The sequence below is a fragment of the Nannospalax galili genome, unplaced genomic scaffold, assembly GCF_000622305.1.
Source record: "Nannospalax galili isolate Female #2095 unplaced genomic scaffold, S.galili_v1.0 scaffold1455, whole genome shotgun sequence".
Taxonomy (NCBI): Eukaryota; Metazoa; Chordata; class Mammalia; order Rodentia; family Spalacidae; genus Nannospalax; species Nannospalax galili.
The window spans coordinates 460,737-471,064 of record NW_008335747.1 but is presented as its reverse complement, the minus strand read 5'-3'; positions in this window follow the sequence as shown (position 1 = coordinate 471,064).

Genomic DNA, 10,328 nt, shown 5'->3' with positions numbered 1-10,328 from the left:
GCTGACATGCTAATGTGGCTGGGAAAAGGTTCACAAGATCCCACCTATAGATAAAGATGCATAGGCCATCAATCGCTGCTGAGAGGGAATATCAGTTTTCTCCAAAGATCCCTGATAGATTACCAGTCCTAAGTGATGTACATCCATAAGCACATGTACATGTATACACCACTAAATGGACTCAGTAGACTGTGTGTGTGTGTGTGTGTGCCCGTGCGTGCACGCACGTGAATGTGCGTGTGTGTATCAGTAATAAAAGAAAGGTCATGAAGTTGAGAGATGCGGGGACATTGGAAGTGGGGAAGATGGGAGTGGGAGAGAGAGGGGCTGTGACCTGGAGTATGTTCCTCTGACCCTGTGATGACGAGACATGGACCTGCCTCCTTCCCATGCTCTACAAAGAAGCCACTCCCCTTCCCTCTTCCAGCCAATTGGTTGACTGTAGCTGCTTGCAAGGGAGGGGCAAAGGGTATAAAAGTTGGAAAAACCATGAGGCTGGTCTCTCACCATTTTGTAAGGCTGTCTGGAACCACCAGATTTATGTCTGGATGTGGACTTTCGAACACAGCCATGAATGGGAGGTGCCCACTTGTCTGTAAGTAAACCCACCCCAAGCTCAGTTAGCAAGTCCAATAAACTCATTAAAATTCTTCAAACTGGGGTTTGGAGAATTTTTTCCTCAGGTTGTTGCAAGGACCGTGGGAGGAGGGAATTGGTTGTCATGTGCACCTCCCAGCAGTGAATTTGACTTGCACGGGTGGAAATAATGTAAATACGATACTCGTATATTAGATTCTCAAAATATAGAAAATTAAATAATAAATAAACAAACTGATGGTCCAAAACATGGATATATGTGTATTTATTGAGAGTGACTGAGATTGAAATTTAGCCTAGATGGCTAGAATGTTAAAGGATCAAAGACACGGGAAAATGAGCCTTGAGTGATGGTAACATAGCTACTATCCTGTACTAAAGAGAAAGCTCTTAATAAGGTGATTGACAAGACTCAAACTTCCTTCAAAGACTCAATATTAATTAATTGGTGGTAATGGTGGCAAGAGTGATAATTTAAATAATGCATCAGCATGTCAAATTCTCTGTAGTAGTATGGCTGTTGAAGGCAGAACACCTGAAAAGTGAATCCTCTTCATGGCATAATCTCTCCGTTGAACCTCTTAGCTTGGAAGATGTTGGAAGGAGTGATTTATGGTACATGTCTTGTGACAGTGTTTCGTCAGAGATTGCTCCTCAAAAATGTCTCTCTAGAAAACAGCTTTGTAGAGTAAGCAGAGCATTCCTTCTAAGTTTAAAGACAGGTTTGTTCCCTCACATATTCAATGAAGACAAAGCAAGAGAGTTAACTGGTTTGCAGCCATTCTTCCAAGATTGGAGGTTGGTTGCCCAAGCTCAGTGCTTCTTGGGCTAAACGCTTTGCATGCAGCACTCATCTGTGTGCATTCAGATATAGATCTATAAGGGAAACAAGTTGAAATCGTGAAGCTCCTGGTTCACACTCTTCTACCAGTAAGACACTCTTTAAATTCTTTAGGGTTAATTCATTTCTAACTGACTGAATTGAAACTAGGAAGTGAAAAACAAGAAAACAACAAAACAAAACAAAAAACAAACAAAAACATTATCCAACTGTTTGGAGACTGAGAGTTCCTGTTAAAAAAAAAACTGAGAGAAAATCTCAGGTGTAAGGGTCCTGATAAAACTGTGCCGAAACTTATTGGTTCCATTGTTTTACATCATGCTTTTGGATGCCACCCTTCTAGGAAATGAAGAAATGTCAGTCTACTCGTTACCTCTAAATAGGCACACAAGTTTAAATAACAGAAGTAGCTACTAAAGGTGCAGAAACAGGATATACCCCCCTCCCCGCGTTACTGGGATAAAACGGATACAAACATTTTAAAAGGAAGAATGGTCTATTTTTGCTCACGATTTCTGGGGTTTCAAGCCAACCTTGTTTGGTTTGACTTTGCTAACCAGCCTGTTTAATGAAGATGATGGAAGGACAGAGTAAATTGCTACCTCATGTTGGCTTGGGTACAAAGATGGAAAAGAAAGTATGATCTAATATACTCAAGGGCATGACTTCAGTGACTAATTTTTTCTCTCACTACATCCAACTGTTATCCAAATAGTGCAAAGTAGAGGACCAAGACTTTAGCATGTAGGTTTTTGGAGAACATTCAGAATTCAAACAATAACACAGGAAATAACACATCAAAGCTCTGATCTAGAAGCAAACATGTCTGGAAACCAAAATTGCATGTCATATCACCCCACATTTTTCTTGGTATTTGTTTTACTTAATTGAATTTAGGACATCTCTGGGATAGAAATCTTTATTTGTGAGGGAGAAATTTGCTACTATAGAACCAAACAATGTTTGAATGGAACTGAAAACTCTGAATTCCATCCAGTATTTGGAGCTGCAGAATGAACTATAGTAAAGGACTGGATACTGCGGCAAAGGATATAACACCTTCATTTCCACTTTTAGATTAAAATGTATAGAAAGCAAGCTTATGGCTGTGATAACCCATCTATGCTTTGATGCTCTGCAGTGTTTATTAGCATGCTGACATCACAAGCACCTGAACAAATAGACTTTTTAAGGTATTTAATTTATTATTTTTATTTTTATGTGCATGGGTATATTGCCTGCATGTGTGTAAGTGCACCTGTGTCCTACAATACCCACGGAGGTCAGAAGAGGACATCTTTTATTCCCCTAGAACTGGAGTTACAGACTGTTGCTAGCTGCCATGAGGATGCTGGGAATCAAACCCAAGTCCACTGCAAGAGCGCCCAGTGCTCTTAACTTCTGAGCCATCTCTCCAGCCCTGACTCTTAAGTTTTTAAGAGTGGACATAAACTTGGAGGACACTGGTTCCCTTAGCTGTCTATTAAAACAGTCTGTCTTCCGGAATTGTTCCTAGGGATCTCTCTCTGTTCCCTCAACCTGTTCAGATGGAGCTGTCTGTGTCCTCACCATGTGCCTGTGGAACTGTCTCTGGAATCCTATTTCCACCTCTAGTTCACATCCATCCAAGGTGGTGCTTCCTACTCAATCTCCATTATTTTAAAGATGGGTGGGCTGCACAGTGCTTTGGCATGCTAACTCCCATGCATACACACATTCATTCATTTTCTTTTGGGGTGTAATACCAAACTGAGATTGCCAAGGAGGCATCTCATCATCAGACCCAAGTGTATTGCAGAGTTTTGCTGGGGTTAATTAAAAGTCATTAGTCCAGATAATGTCCATTAATAAAAATCCTTCCCACAATGGTCAAAAGAAAAATCTGAAAGAATGTTCTTTCCCACTGAGTGAGAGGCTCTTGGAAGGGCCCTGTGAGCTGCACCAGCACTGTTGCTCTCTCTGTTATTAGAAGTTTGCTGATACATGTCTCCCAGAATTCTTGCATGAGAAACAAACCTGTTTCCTTATGGATTATTGCTAGTAAGCCTACATGAAAGAAGTTTGGAAATGGTTCCGTATAACTGCTTGCATTCTTTTGGATTTTTCCTGTGAAAAGACTTTGATATGAGTATTTTCATAAACTCATTTGCCAATAAGTTCCCAGATAACACGGGCATAGGAAAGGAAAAATGAGACAAATACAGAAAAGAAGCCAACACAGGGCCGCTTATTAAGCAAGGTAACACAGCGAGCATCTAAGTTCTGCTTGGGAGCTGTGGGACTTGCTTTAGAGCAAACAGTACAGACATTGCACCAGGAAGCCAGAGACCTGGGTAGAATCACATTAACTCCCATCAATCACCAGCTGGGAGATGCTCCTGGGCACTTTACCAGCACTAGCTTGGTGTGAGTGCAGCAGGTCGCAAAGGGCAGGGAACATTTCAGCAAGAAGCAGGGAGTGACAGAAACTATCAGGTGTAAATAAAAGTGTTCAACACTGACAGGATACAGTGACCCAAAAATATTACAGCATGTCATATTATTTGGTTTGTCAGACTAAATGTATTCATTTTGCAAATAAACATTCCCAGAAAAAAATGTTATGTCTTCAAACTGGACTTTCTCCTGCAAGGCTAATCAACTGATTTTAGAACTTTACTGATTGTAGCGAGTTTGGAATGTTTCAGGTCCAGAGCCCTATTACTATTTATCTTGGGCCATCTTTAAACCCCTAAGTAGCCACTCCTTGCCCACCTCTGATTCTGACCTAACACCCAGTGACTAATAGATTTAAAAAAACTTTTGGAATGTGTTACCTTAGCAGACCACCAGATCCCGCCAATCAAAACTAAGAATGTCATCAGATAACATCTGAGACCGATAGCAGATACTACCGGCCCTTTGCCATGACCTGCCTACTGAATGTATCCAGCAATGTATTTGAAAAGTGTCTTGATTCATGATGTTTCTTGGTTCTGTTATTATAAAAGTGTAATGTAACTGTTACCATGCTGTAACATGGAATTTGGGGAAACCTAAATCTGTGTTCCCTGGCCACCATCACTCATATTTGGCTCCAGAATAAATCATCTCTTCATTCTTTTGAGGTGAGAGGTGTTTATTTCATCACCAATTTGTTAAAACAAATACATTTTGTTCTGTCCCTCTTCAAATCTCTTTATTTTTTCTTTTTCTTTTTCTTTTTCTTTTTTTTTTTTGACACATAGGCTCTTTGTAGCCCCTTCTGCCCTAGAACTCACTATGTAGATCAGGTTGGCCTTGATCTCACAGAGAGATCATCCTGCCTCTGCCTCCTGTGTGGTGGGACTAAAGGCAGGTGCCACTGTGCTTACTATGGTTCTTAATTTTAAGAATAAGATGGTAAAAACCGAGTACTCAGAATATGCTGTGAAGTCTGTGATCTTACTAAGATCACAGGATTATTGTATCATATCAAATAAGGTCAATGAGATAATTACATAGAAAGTGCTCTATAATTTTTAAGTACTATGATGATTTCAGTTAATTCCATAAATCTGACATTTACAGATTAAATGGTGTTAAATACCTTATCATTACCTTATTAAATACCTTACTGTTACCTTATCTTATTAAATGGTGTTAAATACTGAATACTCAGTTTTGAGTTAATTCATCTATGAAATGGGAAATATTATACTCTAAAACTACATATATGAAACACTGTTGCACATGTACTAAAGAGAAAAAATACAGCATTAGAATGCATTGATAATAAATGTTCTCTAAAAATGTATCTGTGTATGGCTTGAATATCAAAAGACTGGAAAAGTTTTGGGTATTATTTTGTATTATCTCTAAAATACATAGTATTACAAAAGTTTATCATTAATAATACTAACTGTACTCGAAACACTGCATGCTATTGATGATGCACTGTAATTCTGTAGCATTGGCTATATATTCTGAAGGTTTTTTCCCAATAAAATATGATGTGATTTGTGTTGTTTTAACTTAATTAAAACTAAAATTTGATATCAACTCTTTTTCTTTAAAAGTAATCTCTTCGGACTGGGGAGATGGCTCAATGATTAAGAACACTGGCTGTTCTTGCAGAAGACCAGAGTTTGAATCCCAGCACCCACATGGCAGCTAATAACTGTCTGTAACTCCAGTTCTAGGGGATCTAACAGCCTCTTCTGTCCTCTGTGGGCATTGCATGACATGGATGCACTTACCTACATGCAAACAATAAATGCATACACATAAAAATAATAAATAAAATGTTTAGAAAAATAAAAGTATAAAAATAATCTCTTATTTAAATCTCATATACCAACATTTTAGAATATGACAGCATTTTTAACCTAAAAAGATCAGTGACTATAGGTTTTGATATTTTTGTATAACAGTGAAATTGAAAAATAGGAATGTGGTATAGAAATTGATAGTGTTTTTTGATAATTGGAGGACTTATGGTAGATTTAAATATTGATTTAATTATGAAACATTTTACTTATTTAAAATTGAAAATTGAATTATGTATATTGCTGTTAAAAATAAGATAATTGATTTTATATTGGATGTGAAATGTATTTCAAGTATAGCAGTGGAGCTATTAATATATTTTTCCCAAAGAAAATTTAAATAATAAATGTTTATTCAAAATGTAAATATATCAGAACATAAATATGACATACATTTTGTTTAAAGAGTTTACATTTGAATATTTTGTATTTTTTCCATACCTGCCCAACTGTCTTGTTCTTCACGTTCTTTAGGTATAACTGACAAATAACAAAAATATATATTTAGGGAGTGAGTACACATGATGCTTTAATATACGTATGCATTGTCAAATGATCACAATTAAGTGAACTCACCTAACATCTTGAATCATTTCCTTATTTTTTGAAATGAGTATGTATATATAATTCAGTCTTTTTAATGTTCAAGTATACACTGCAGTAATGACTTTTGTAATATGGGTAAAAATCTGCCCTAAAGGCTTTTACTTAACCTTGCAGCCTAAATGGCTACTCTTTGTAAACAAGCTCACTGAGTCATGTGCTCTTATGATCTGGACATAAGCCCTTAATCCCTCAGGACCACAATTTGCCCTCCACCCAAGAAGGTGAATGAATGTGGGTGTGTTTATTTAACATTTCACAGACCTGGCAGTATCATATTCTCATTGCAAACAATGAGAATAATTGAACAGTCTCTGTGTGTGAGATATCTTAGACCTATGGATCAATGGGCAAGACACTCTGATAAGGGTGGATCCCAGCTTCTATTTCACCAATGGATGCTGGAAATACTGTTTCAATAAAAGTATGAATGAAGCTGACTCCCAAGAACAATTCTGAGACATATCTTAAAGAATGCATGTTTCTTAGAGTTTTTTCCATGCTTGTTTTAAAACTAATGCTGACTCATGCTGTTTATTTATTTGGGTGTGGCTATAATGTGGCTTAGAAATGACACATACATTATTATAGCTTGTCAGTGTATTGTACAATAAATCTCAGAAAGTCACCCATCCTAAATGAAGCTTTGTAGCCTTTGACCAACAATCCACTCTTCAGTTCTGGCAATCACTATGTGGGTCTCTGCTTCTGCGTGTTCAACAATTTGGGTTCCACATGAGTGAAGTTAAGCAAACTTTGCAAATCTCTGCCTGTGTACTGTGTTTTGCTTAATGTGACACAGGTTTATTGAGATTGCTGCAGATAACAAGATTTCTTTGTTTTCATGGATGAATGATTTTTGATTATGTGGATGTATAGCAAATACATATATGCATATACATGTTAGCTAAATATAGTAGGGACAGACAAAATAGTAATACACTTATTTTATCTATGCTTCACACATACATGTACACACATTTTTTTATCTTTTTATCTATGTTGGACACATATGGGTACACACATTTTTTTTTAATCAACCAATAGATAGTTACATTACTGGAATCCTGGTATGTGTGAATGGTTGAAAGAAATTGATGGTACTCATGACAATGCTGATTTCACTTTCTTAGCATAGATAATGAGAATTCAAGTTGATGGATGATGTATCTGAGTATAGTCTTAGATTTTATGGTATCTCTATATTGTTTTCTTAAATACTCATATTAACTTATATTCCCACCTCACCGTACAAGTATTCACTCTAAACTGTTGCCAACATTTCTCCTTTTGCATCTTTATTAGTATTAATATCTGCTCTAGAATGTGCAAGGCATTATCTCAACCCACTGCAATGTTTTTCTCTGAGGGTAAATGGCCTGAACATCTTTCCCTGTACATGTTGGCCCATTGCTTATCTCCTCTAGATGTATTTATTCAAGTCTTTTTCCTACTGACTTGATCGACTATTTCATTTAACCTTAGGTCAGATTTTACCCATTTATTAGAAGAACGGCTGCCAGATACTTTTCTCTCTCTGCCTCACCTCTTCCCCCCATTCACTGTTTTCTTTGCTGTGCAGACTTGTTTGCCATTACTCATTAATTCGATGACAGCAGAGAGTACATTTTGCATTCTTTCCTAGGCAGAAGGTTTTCGCTCTCATAAAATCCAGTTTCTTTTAAAACTGTGTTTCCTGTGATTTGGGTAACTTTCCCTGTAAATCACTGCTCAGAAGAATATCAAGAAAAATTTTAAAACTTTAGGGGGGGGGCTTGGCATGGTGGTACATGCCTTTATTCCAATTACTCTGGAGGCAGAGGACAGCAGATCTCTGTGAGATTCAGGCCAGACTGATCTATATACAGTGAGTTCTAGGTCAATTGGGACTACAGGGAGACTCTCAAAATGACTGAAAAAGAAGAAGGAAGTGGAGGAGGAGTAGGGGGAGGAGGAGGAGGAGGAGGAGGGGGAAAGAAGAAAATCTTTTAATTTTTCCTTTAGCTCACCATTTCAAGTTTTCTACTATCTCTTTAATCTGTTTATGAACTAAATTTGTACATGATGTGAGATAGGAATCAATTTCATTGCTTTATATGAAAATATGGAGTTTTCAGAACAGTTTCTTGAAGAGATGACCATTCTCGATTTATATGTTTCTCTTTATGCCAGTACAGTACTTCTTCGATTACAATAACTTTGCAGCCTATTTTGAAATTAGTCATTTGCTCTTTTTTTTCTTGCTCAGGATTCCTTTCAAATTTGTAGTTCTTTGCTTGGTTAGTTTTGTATTGATGTGAAAACTGTGTTATTTGAATTTTGGTAAGTAGTGTATCAGAACGATATTAATCGTTCCAGTCCATGAGCCCAGGATATCTTTCTAGTTATTTATGATCTATTTAATTTTTCTCCTCAATGAATGCTCTATGTATAGATTTCTGTGTATAAAACCTTTTTATGCAATTATAAACAGGATTGTGTTCTTGTCTTCATATTTTTTCTTAAACTTTGTTAGCATATAAACTATTAAGAGTTTTCATTGATTCTAAAATCCTGTAATTTTCCTTAATTCATCAGTCCTAAGGTAGTTTGGTGGGATTTTAGCATTTATAAATATTTTACAAGCTCATATCATGTTCAGGGATAATTTTATTTCTTAATATCAAGTGAAGAATTTTGAGGCTTGCTTCTGCTTATTTCTTGTTAGGACTTCTCGTGCTGTGTTTTCGGAAGCGATAAGAGAAATTGTTCTTGTTTTGTTCATGATCTTAAACGGATGGTTTTTATGTTTTAGAGTTATGGCATGTTATGGTATGTTAGCTGTTTTGTATATATAGTTTTTATTATATTGAGGTTCCTTCTATATATTTTAGGTTAAATTTTCTATAGAGACAATGTTGAATTGGGCCAAATGTCCTTTTCTGCATTTATTGATATGATCACTTGATTTTTTTCTTTCATTTAATGAATATTGATCATTACATGGAGGTTTATTCTTATACCACAGGATAAGCCCTTTTCATTTGTTTATCATCTTTTTCATATGTGGTGTGCTTTCGTTTGCTAGTATTCTGTTTTACATTGAGGATTTCTGTATCTGTTCATCTGAAACATTGACACTAGGTTTTTTTTTTTTTTTCTTTTTGTTATTTTTTTTCTTTTTAATGTCCTTGTCTGACTTTGGAGTCAGGCTGTTTCTAACCCTTTAAGATGAACTTGTAATAATTTCATTCCTCCACATTTGGATTGGTCTGAGAATGATTGACATTAATTCTTTTTCAGAGCCAATAGATCTTGGGCTTTTCTGTGATGATTGACATTAGTTATCACCTCACCCACCCTATTTGCTGTTGGTTTTACAGATTTTCTATTCATGGTTCATTGTTAATAGACTATATTTTCAGAAATACATCTGTTTCTTATAGTTTATCAAACTGATGGCAAAGAATTTCTTTGAAAATCCTCATGATTATTTGTAAATTATAATTGTATTTGTTTACAGTATGTTTTTACCTATAATCCAGAAAGGCTTGTTAATTTTATGCTTTAAAAAGCAAGCTTATAGTTTCATTTATATTTCCTGTGATGAAGAAAAGAAACATAGCTATGTATTAAATGTTACTTAATCGCTCCTGCTATTTGGCCCTTGTGGGCACTGCAGACTCTTACCAGTCAGTATTTACCCTTCATGGATTAAAGAAGGCAGATATGGATTCTACGAAGTTGGTTGCTTTTTTTTTTCCTATCTGAAACTCTCTCAACTCTTTTTTTTATTATTTTTATTTTATGTGTATGCATGTATTGCCTGCATACATAGGTTAGTGCACCCATGTTGTGCAATGCCCACGGAAGACAGAAGAAGCTGTTGGATCCCCTGGAACTGGAGTTATGGACAGTTGTTAGCTGCCGTGTGAGTACTTGGATTCGAACCCAGGTCTTCTGCAAGCATAGCCAGTGTTTTTAACTGCTGAGCCATCTCTCCAGCCCCTCTTTCAACTCTT